Source organism: Pongo abelii, chromosome 4 (genome assembly GCF_028885655.2).
Source record: "Pongo abelii isolate AG06213 chromosome 4, NHGRI_mPonAbe1-v2.0_pri, whole genome shotgun sequence".
Taxonomy (NCBI): Eukaryota; Metazoa; Chordata; class Mammalia; order Primates; family Hominidae; genus Pongo; species Pongo abelii.
This window is the reverse complement of record NC_071989.2, coordinates 5079202-5090512: the sequence shown is the minus strand read 5'-3', so window position 1 is coordinate 5090512 and position 11311 is coordinate 5079202. Positions and strand designations below refer to the sequence as shown.

Here is an 11311-nt window from a genome sequence, read left to right as displayed (position 1 = left end):
GTGTTGGGGAACCCTGTCCATGGAAGGGCATTAAAACTGAATCTTGAAAGATCTGGATCTGAGGGACTCACCAGAATATAAAGGGGACAAGGAAAACGCAATGAATACAAAACAGTCTGGAGGCCTGTCCCCAGAGATTTCAGGCTGGAAACAAATCTGACTGGGTTGTTCTATAGGTACACCTCTCTGTATTTCTTCGTACGTGGCAAAACACCTGGCAGCACAAACCCAGCCAGCAGGACCATCACCACCACTTTATTTTGACTGAGCCCCAGCTTCAGAGAAGAAGCTTAGAGCCAGGGCATCTTCCTCCTGGAGACACCCTCTCACCGGCCTCCTCTGTTCCCTGAGCTGTGCATGAAGAAAGGGCTATAACCAGGAAGTGAGTTTTTGTCCAAAAGGGTTGAATTTCAATGGATCAATACTTGGATGTCACAGTGCTTGATGGTTAATATTGAGTATCAACTTGATTGGATTGAAAGATGTTAAGTATTGTTCTTGGGTGTGTCTGTGAAGGTGTTGCCAAAGGAGATTAACATTTGAGTCAGTGGGCTGGGAGAGGCAGACCCACTTTCAATCTGTGTGGGCACAATCTAATCAGCTGCCAGTATGGCCAGAATAAAAGTAGGCAGAAGAATATGGAAAGACTAGACTGGTTTAGTCTCCCAGCCTGTATCTTTCTCCTGTGCTGGATGCTTCCTGCCCATGAACATGGGACTCCAATTTCTTCAGCTTTGGGACTCTTGGGACTTCAACCACGGACTGAAGGCTGCACTGTTGGCTTCGCTACTTTTGAGGTTCTGGGACTTGGATTGACTTCCTTGCCCTTCAGCTGCAGACAGCCTATTGTGGGACCTCATCTTGTGATTGTGTGAATCAATACTCTTTAATAAATTCCCCTTTATAAATACATCTATCCTATTAGTTCTGTTCCTCTAGAGAATCCTGATCAATATGCAGTGCCATATGCAGCTTTTATTCCAATGAAGTTAAACCTGAGAAAGAGGCCACACAGGTGGTTCTCCTCTCCTCTCCTCAGAGGAGAAGTTCACTTGCCTTCCTGGTGACTGACAGGCTGTGAGGTTCCTGTTTCATTGTCGGTCACCATTTTTCCACCCCAAACTCGACAACAGGTTGGGACACACAGAAGCTCAGAGAAGTGTGCACGTTTCTACATTGCTGGACAGCTCAATGCTCATGCCCCTGGAGCTCTCCAAGGTTGACCTTCATATCTTGCAGAAAGGACATTTCAGCCAGCCTTCGTCCCCCATAGAGCAGAGCCTGGGGTAAGAAGTAGGTGGCAGTCCTTCATGAGGTGGTGAGGGTGGAGGAGAAGGGAGGTGAGACAAGAATACTGTGAAGCAGAAGTGGTGTGATGTCCAGCATTGCCCCTGCTCCAGGAGCCCCCAGGAGACCCACCAGCCTCTCAGCAGGTGTCCCTATGGTCCATAGGACTTCTCCAGGAGAGCTGAAGGGAGGGATCGCACCTCAGAAAATTCTGGAGAGGGAGGGAAGGGATCTTTGATCCACCTTGCTTCCTCCCACCTCCCTCCACCTTAGAAGAGCTGCCTTATAGGCACTTCCAGGTGTCCCCTCCTTTCCTGGGCAGCGGGGAGAAAGGCCAATGTCCTGGGTCGTGGAATTGTGTCAGTGTCAAAAAGGAGGCTGCCCAGACACAGGCAGAGCACAGAGCATAAGGGAAAGAGAAAGAAGGGTCGGAGGAGGCTGAGAAGGGTTGCAAGGCCAAGCTCTCAAAATGGCCCTAGAAGTGTTTTATCTTTCCTCGTCTTTGGCATTTTAAAAAATGGTCATTCAGGCATGACTCAGCAGGGCTGGGCCAGAATATTCAGCTCACTGAAACACATGTTCGGTGGTTGTTCTGGATACAGGATGTTAGGCAATAAATAATTCCTGAAGTTTGGTGGAGAATTTGGCCAAATTTTAAAGGCACTGGAAAGAAAAACATTGTTTCTGCATGTTAGTGACAGAGTAGTGAAGGGCACAGTGGAGTAGTGAGGCTCAGGGGTGAGAAGCAGCCAGGGAAACAGGATCCCTGAAGACGATGCATGGTCTTGATTATCTGGGATGATGCTGGGGATTCTGAGGTGGAACCTGCTCCTTTTTAAGTACTACCTTAGTGCCATCAAAGGAATATGGCTATGAGTGGGCTGAATAACATTTGGATACACAATCTGAATGTCTTAGTACAGATTGCCAGGTCTAGGAGAGAGTATGTTTTCATTTTAATAATAGCTTTTGGGTTCTCATTTCTCTCTGGTGGCATTATTTATTTCCCTTAGGCTCCTGGTTTAAAACGAAGGGTTCATGGATTGGTCTGATATCAAATCACTAACACAGCAGACACCAAAGTGAAAAGAGGGTCCCAGGAAGGGCAATGAGCCCAGTGATCTTGCCTTTTTGATGATTCTCATAAATCCAAGCATTATGCTAAAATTAAAATGGCAACCTCAAAATCAGGCACAGTGGTAATCTAGAAGCAAAATTAGTACATTGCTGGAGAAAATAAAGAGAGAAATTAGAGACGAAAGCCCGTTTAGACTGACAAAGGATGGAGAGGGAGAATTCAGAGGAAACAAAGGGAAATTATACATTGTACACATACACACTTAGAATTAGGGACTACAAGGTCACACTTTTACCATGAAAAGCAGACTGTTAAGTTTTATGATGCTGGGAGACAAATGCCTTCCAAGAAAAAGTAAAAAATCCTGCTAGGTTTATACAGTCCTAGCCAGCAAAGTTTATGCTTTCAGAAAAATGTGTCTGAAAACAGGGGATTACAATACAAACCATTGTGTACCACCCCCTTCTGCCCTGGGGTTCCATGACGGCTTTCACAGATAGACATAGGAGATATTGAGCTCGAATTCTGTGGTGGACGGGGGTTTCTTTGCCTCTGGTGGAATTCCTTTCCCTCTGAAATGCCCTTATTCTCAAGGACAATTTTCTTTCTCCGTGTTTTATTGTCTGAGCAAGCCTTTATTGTAGGCAAGGAATCTTTGGCTACACTGAGCAGTGCCAAGAACAGTCAACAATAAACAAATAGTCATAACATTCAGCAGCATGTCAGTTATTGGAATGCAAAAGATAATTGTGGAGCAGGCTGAGGGGGCTTTGCATTTCTCTCCCTCCAGCCCTGGAGATTGCTTGCAAGTTTTCCTTCACGTTTTAAAAATATTGGAGCTGCTCCTTAAATATTTTAATGGCCTTTTGCTCCCTCACATTCACTTCGACCCAGCTTTCTGACTTAGCTCTAACAGGACACAAAACTGTCATCTCTACCCAGCACTTGCTATGTCTACTCATAGTCCTATTGTTTAAGTTTATTGCCTATTTTCTGCATATATCTATTTGTGTTTATAATATGGTCAACTCATAGATTTTGCTCTCTCATGCTTTGTGTCTATGCTTCTCTGCCGGGCAGCAAACCCTGCAATTTGCTTTTGAATCCTACAACTGAGTACTTGGATGGATGGGGTGGTTGCAGGATGCCTTTGAAGGATACTTGTGAAGGTGGAACCACCGTGGCATGGAAGCTTTGCAGATGTCGCTGTCTCCAAGGATCAATTGCAAACACAATGACCTGATCAGCAGAGAAATCCCATCTTAGAAAAAAAGAGAGAGCTGAGTCTACAGAGCCGCTACTTAGGAGTCTGACTTTACAATCAACTGTGAAATGTGGAATCTAATAGAAATTTAAATTCTATCTCCATTATGTTAGGGTTGATAAAAAAGGGCACATACGAGCAGTCTTTAAAAATTCCTTCTTGTGACTCCAGTTAAATAGGCTGAAATGAATTCGTTTAATATGCCTTTCCACATTCCATGTTAGCCATTTTATTCTTTGAATTATCACATACACAACATTCAATACTATTTTTAAAATAAATCCCAGAATCCCACCTCACACCATTTGCTGAGATTTTCCATTTAAGTTTCTTTGATGTGGCCTCTGGTAATGTGGATGTGCCTGTGTGTGGATGCATGTGTGTGTGTGAGTGTGTGTGAGAGAGAGAGAAATAAGTGTGTACAGGTCACCCTGGAACAGGAGGGGATTAAGGGAGCCAACCTCTGCATAGAAAAAAAAATCCATGCATAAATTTTTACTCCTCAAAACCTGAATCACTAATATCCTACTGTTGACTGGAAGCCTTACTGATAATATAAACAATAGATTAATGTGTATATTTTGTGCATTCATAACATATCTAACATTTTGTCATTGTAAAAATATTTCTAGGCTACACAATTCATCTGTGAGTTTTTAAAAATTGTTGCAAACCTCCAAAATTGTTCCAATATATTGATTGAAAAAAAAAATCCACATATAAGAACCTGTGCAGTTGAAACCTGTGATGTTAAAGAGACTATTGTACTATGCTCTCAGCATGTGGGCATTTAGTGGGGTTGGTAGGCTGGGAAACTTACTCTAAAGCTTTTGCTGATGTAGGATACACTGGGTATACAGTACAAAACAAAATTACTGAGAGGACTGCATTTCAATGGAGTGAAAAGAATGTTCAAAATGAATAAAAGATTTTCAGTAAAGGTCAGCACATTTGAAGAAGTAGGTAAAAACGTAGATAAATATTATATAATATTTACTCAGGATAGATGATTAATTTTTTTGTTTCTGAATAAACTTTATTTTTAGAGCAATTTTAGGTTTATAGAAAAATTACACAGAAAGTACACAGTTCTCGTATACACCACCCCCTCCTCTACAGTTCCCCTTTTATTATTAACAACGTACATGAGTGTGGTATATTTGCAACAACTGAGGAACCAATATTGATGAGGCAGTTTGAATAGAGCCTCTGACCTGGACACCTAAGAGTTCCCTGCAGAATGGCTGACTTAGGATCTGAATCTGGGTTCACCTTCTTTTGTATCTATGGGAATGATAGTCTACCTTGTTTTATTTGACTTTCTTCAAATTGAAGCCTTCTTCTAAAGCAAACTCATGGAGATTGTCTGCAGGCAGAAGGTGGCTGAAGAAGCTCTTCTCGCAGTCCACTTCCAGGAAAGACACTAAAGGAGAGGAAGAGCCAGGGCTCCCCTTTTTATTATTCTTATATCCTCAGCAAGGGCTTGGTGTGAAATCAGGAACTGGGTACTGTGAAGGCAACTATAAATTACTGGGAAAGAGTACAAATTATTTTGTAAATGCATTTACACACTCTTTTTTTTTTTTTTTTAACAAAAATACGTAGTTTGAAACATGCCAATTCAACCCAGCAGAATTGCTGACTGCTGAAAGTGCACGGTCTGCGACTTCACAGGCCTGTAGGTCTTATGAGCTCATATTTCTGAAAATGTGTTTTTATTCATCTGAACAGCCCTTACTCAGAAATAGGAATTGAGGGAGAAATGTCAAAATGGAGAGGACATTAAGTGTTTGCTAATGCATTTGACTTTAGTTTCCTTGGATTCAATTTGGCAGCATGTATTTAACTTAAAACTCCCTTAGTTGTTTCTAAGAATAAATGGAAAGAAAAAACTCCCTTGGCAGAGAGAGAGATTAAATGTGTGAGACCTGGAGTGTGTTAGGGTGGTCAGGGGATGGCCAGAACTGGCTCTGCCTCTGCAGTGGGATGATCACGACTCGACTTTATCTGTCTGGGTTGCCATTCATTTTAATTCTAAAATGAGGCCTTCTAGCTCTAAAGATAACAATTGTATCTGCAGTTAAATAATTCTTAGTACATGATCATAGGAGGACCAGAAGTATAATTTTTCTTGAAGTCAAATTAAATTCAACTTCAAGTTAAATCCATGTATTTGTCCAGAAAATTGTTGAATTGCCCTTAATATTTCATCTATTGCAATGCCACACCAGGTGTCTTCACGGCACAATCTCCACAGTGTTGACATCTTTCTGGGGAAAGAAGGTTGAGGAGGACAGGGACATCTGTGCTTTGGAAGCATCATCCACTGTTCATCTCTTGGAGACGCTGTGATAGTGAGTAATTTCTTATCACAGTTGTCATCGACTTCATTGGACAATCTGTTAACTAATGGTATTTCAACTGCTTTTCCTGAGGAAAGAAAAGAGAATTAGATCAGTGCCAAAAAAAAGTGGGCTTTTTGTCTGTTTCTTTTAAAAATTTTTAAATAAATTGCTTTCTTTTCTCCTCCTTAATCAGTGTTTCTCAACCCTGGAAGTATGTCAGAACCACCTGGAGAGCAATAAAAATACCAATGACATCATCTGGGCCCAGGCCAACTAAACCAGACTCTCAGGGGAAGAGGACTTTTTTTTCCCCCCTCTTGAGGGCGGGGGCCTGTTTTTGTTTCAGTTCTTTTCAGTTCTTTCCCCATAGAAAGAACTGGTGCTGCTAGTTGTCCAGAGACCACACTTTGAGCCACTGCCTCCTCAGTGACTTTTAAGGCAGTAGTTCTAAAGTGTGGTCCCCAGAAAACTAGCAGCACCAGTATCTCCCGTACAGGAAGTGCCAATTTCCTCCCAGCCCTGCTGGCTGAGAAGCTCTGGGTGTGGGTCCAGCAGTCTGTGCTGTAAGGAGCCCTCCAGGTGCTGCTGCAGTGGGCTGAAGTCCGAGAACCACCCATCTCAGGTCTATGGCTTCAACTCTCCCGTCTCAAGTGCAATCTCAACTTTCTCTCTCTACCTTCGTTCAGCTGACTCCAGGTGCGCATCTAGGTGTCCTAGCAATGCCTTGTATTCATGTCCAATACGAGACCGAGTCTTTGCTTGTTGTTTCTTAACATGCTCCTTAACGTGATTCTGAGGAATCACGTTAGGCTCAACAACTGAGAGCTGTCTTCAGTTTCACCTGGTTTCCTTCGCCTGGCAATTGATCTGTCCCTGAGCCTGTGTGCCTCTCCTTCGCCCTTCCCCTTTGCCACAGGGCTGGCTGTGCTCTTATTATCACTCTGCCATGAGATCCCACTGCCATGAGCTCCCACAGAAACCCTTCTGGAGAGGAGGAGGACTCTTTCTTCATCTCCCCAGCTATCATCCTTATCATCTTTGTTGCTTTGTTCCAAAAAACCTTCAGTTCTCATCAAAGCCCTCTGCCTATCTTAGCACCATAAACAAACAGACCCATTACTTCACAAAAATTAGTACCAGATACAAGTCCTTGTCTCCCATCTGATCTGGTGACACCTATCCCCACCAAGTTGCTTTTCTGTCTGCCCTCCTCAGACCCCAGAGACTGGCAGCATGAGCCACCCCGGGCTTCCTGCCTTTACAGCTGGCATCACATCACAGTTTCTGCTGGAAGCTCCCTCCTGAGGTCTATCCTCATATCTGTCATCCATCCTTCAAGAGTCGGCTAAATTTTGACTGCCTCCCACCCAGCAGGAATCACTTCCTCATTTGTGTTCCTGTAGAATTTTCTTCATAACATTTATAACACTTGACACATTAATATGAGTCTAGCTTTTTTAATGACGAACAGGACCTAAACTTACAAGCGCATTCTCTCTCTCACCACCCAAGCTTCAAACATGGGTTAAGTGTTGGCTTATTTCTTTCTTTCCTTGGATTACTCCTTGACCTTTAACTTCTTTAACCTTCTGCTCCTATCATCTGCTTGGATATCCATGGCATCAGTAAACACATATAAGCAAAGCTTTGTCAGGGGCCTCTCCAAACAGATTCCCTATAGATTTTTTCCAATTTTCTTAATGATATTACCACTGTCAGTGATTCAACGTGAATCCTTGAAGGTATTTCTGACATACTCCCCTTCCACTCCCATATCTATAATTTGCTCTGAAGTGTTGATTCTTTCATTTTTTTAAAAATTTTTTTATTTTTTGAGACTGAGTCTTGTTCTATCACCCAGGCTGAAGTGCAGTGGTGCCATCTCATCTCACTGCAACCTCTGCCTCCCAGGTTCAAGCGATTCTTGTGCCTCAGCCTCCTGAGTAGCTGGAATTATAGGTGCCTGCCACCACATCCAGCTAATTTTTGTATTTTTAGTAGAGACGGGGTTTGATCATGTTGGCCAGGCTGGTCTCGAACTCCTGACCTCAATTGATCCACTTGCCTTGTCCTCCCATAGTGCTGGGATTCCAGGCATGAGCCACCATGCCCAGCTTGTTTTATTCTTTATGATAGGAATTTTCCTCCTTAGTCAACAACCTAGTTGATCTCTTATATGTTTATGCCTGCTAAATGTGGAGCAAACAGGCTGGAGCAAGTCTTTGGGCAAGGATGACCTTCTCCTGTGTTCTCCACTGTGAGCGCTAAAACCCTAATGCCATAGGCATGACCCACGACAACTATAGCACTATGCAGAAGGGACAATTGTTAAGAACCTAAGGAAGACAAATGCAGATATGCTTATGAATGATTACCCCACATTAGGGAATGAGCACGGTGCACATTTTACTTCCATTCATAAACAAGAAATTAACTTCACTGTCTTTTCCCTCACCTCTGGACACATTCTTAGCCTCTTAAATCTCCCGTCTCACCCTTGAACACTTTGTCAAACAGGTTTCCCATCTTTTCCATTAGTTTCAGTAGGACATGCTCATTTTTTAGCAATTTAGAAAGTTGAGACTGTTTCCTGTTTCAATTTCTCATAACACCCAAGGCATCCATCTTTCCTTATGGAAAGACTATCACCAGCTTGACAATTTGGAGCAGGAGGATGCCAGCCTGCCTAGTTTTCCTCTCTCCTCCTTTTGGGTGGAGGACAGACTTGGAAAGTGGAGACATAAAGGGTTAGAAAGTCTTTCTGGATGAGGCAGCAGTTATCTGGGTTAGTGCCATGTTCCTGGCAAGGAGTGGGGCATGCTGGCTCTGTCTCTGTCTCTCTCATGGTACCTGTAGAAACCTCACAGACCTGCTGTCCACTCTGAGCCTGTGGTTCCCTGGCAAAATCTGAGCTCTGCTCCTATGCTTGATTGTGGCACCCTGTGCCTTCTGTTCCAGGATACCCCAAAGTTCCTTTCTGCTAGAATTGCATCCCCTGGCAGATAGGGCTCTTGGCAGGGCCTTCTACATGATGCAATCCTAGCTACTTCTGAAAGGATCTTCTTGGGCCATGGGACAGGTCAGTGTCATGCCCCAACCACCGGCACAAGAATTCCCCCCAGCTGGCCAACAGGGGCTGCTCCTACCTGCCCAGATGAGAGTCTAATGTCAATGTTGGTCTCCTACACGCTCTGGGAGGTGCACATTGTATGCTCTCCCCAGAGAACTCCCCTAGGGCTTCGCAGGGAGCTTCTGCAGCTCAGAAAGCTCCCAGCAGGGGTGAGGGTAGGGAGATAGATGTGAGTCTTCATTCCAGCAGATCACCTTTGCTCTCTGATTTTTTCTCTCCAAGACACTTGTTTGTTTTGATGTGAGAAAGGAAGGTAGAGCATTCCAATAACTTTGCCTGATAAATCGTCAATCTTTTTCTCACTGTAAATCATTAACATTCTCTATTATACTCTGGACATGAGTGAATAGTCTCAGAACCAGGTTTGGGCCACCACATGTACTGTATGCACAGTTCTGCATCTCTTTTCAGAATGTGGTATGATTGACACATGTTCTTCTCAGCTTTGATGACTCAGGTGAGACCAGAAAAAACAAAATTTAACATCTGGCTGCACATTTAATTGTAGAGATATATATATATATATACACACACATATATATATACACACATATATATGAGTGTGCATGTATATATATATACACATATATATATAATGTGCCTTAGAGTAGCGAGTTCAAATCCAGATCAGAGCTAACTTGCTCCAGAACTGACAGAAGCTCCATAGCCTAGGTAGTATCTGTCTCGTTCAGTCCAACTGCCTCTTCTCCCACAATGGCCATGTTTCATGGTCTCATCCACTTTCTATTCTCTCATTTTTCTCGTCAAGCCTCCCGTAGCATGGGAAGTTTCCCATGTGCCTCTGTATGTGCACACATGCTCATGTACACCTAGTGTACACTTAGCTGGGCATATATTCTCAGATTTTGCAAATTTACTTGATCAATATTAAAATTAAAAGGGGAAATTGTAGTCAGTTTTGTTCCCAGGGCAGTTTTTCTTCTTCTGTTAAGCTTTACAAAAATATTTATTATCAGTGTGTAACTCCTCTCCCAATTCACAGCTTCCTGGGGCTTGTATTTTTAAATTATTTTAACAACATCCTGGTGCACAGTGCTCTCTGCATTTTCTGCCTGAGCACCCTGGGAAGGCTTAGGAGGGTCCCAGGGGGAGTCAGAGCCTGGAATCATCTTTTCCCAAAGCCCCATTGGTTGGTGCTTAAATAGTAAGTAATTTCTTTTTGTCTCTAGAAGTTCCATAGGCAGATTGCCAGCCACCTTAGGTCTGCAGCTGTTGACTTTGCCAACCTTTAAGACATTGACTAAGCATATTAGATTAAAAAGGAAAACTCTCTCTTCCCATTTTTTATAATTACTGTGTTTCCAATTCAGTTTCTGTAAATATGTGTCATTAATATTCAACAAATTCTACATTAAATTAAAATGAACATATTTCATTTTACTTATAATTTACAACCATGCTTATTTCTTAATTATTTTACTTTGAATTATTATTAGATCAGGTTTCCAAGTTTAGCCCCGTGTTGATTTGCACAAATGGCTGGAGGTGGTCTGGGGAGTTTATAAAAAGCTCAACCATTTTGCTGTCCACAAAGTGAACATGTTCTTTGCAGTAGAAGAAACCAAACTCTTCTATTTTTGGTCACTGAAACATCCATATTAAAAAAACAATTTTAAAGGAAGCCGTTTAAATGCACATCAGCAAACACATGAAAAGAGTCTCCTCAGAAGGATGGATTAATTTAGTTTTATTCCAGGAAGGCAGCAGAAAGAATCACCGGAAGTGTCACTGACATGGGTGTTTTCTTCTTTTGCGGAGAGGCTGACCAAGGATTGCCTGGGGAAAGCACCTCTAAAAAGAAAGAATTCATCGGGACGTTGACAGCTAGAACTCAAATCGTATGCGGTAGCCATCTTGTCGCCTCACTCCATATCCTTCGTTTTGGTTCTTCGTTCCCGGCGGAAGCCTCAGCCTTCCTTGGAGGACTTTTTGAAAAGCTTTTCCATTCTGCAATTTCACACTCACATTCTGAAAGAACGTATAGTTGAATCTCGATTTCTTAATTAACATCAAGAGTGAAATAATACCTCCTGGATGAGTATTACTCTTCTTCCTTTATGCAGGTACCATTTCTGAGTTTGGAGTGAGGTCATATAACATTTCAGTGCAAATTTAAATTTTAAGTATAAAGCAAGAATGTTTTTAAAAGTATTTGCATTAAGCTTCAAAAATACATTCATGGCAAT

The 11311-nt window shown here is 42.5% G+C and overlaps 1 long non-coding RNA gene across 1 annotated transcript in view; it reads right to left on the bottom strand.

Moving 5' to 3' along the window:
- Positions 1 to 5735: 5735 nt before the first annotated feature.
- The window catches only part of LOC103890582 (uncharacterized), a 33162-nt gene continuing 27586 nt past the window's right edge, over positions 5736 to 11311 (bottom strand). Inside the window, exon 3 of the long non-coding RNA XR_008525053.1 lies at positions 5736 to 6059. This is a non-coding gene — a long non-coding RNA (uncharacterized LOC103890582). The remainder of the gene's footprint in view (positions 6060 to 11311) is intronic.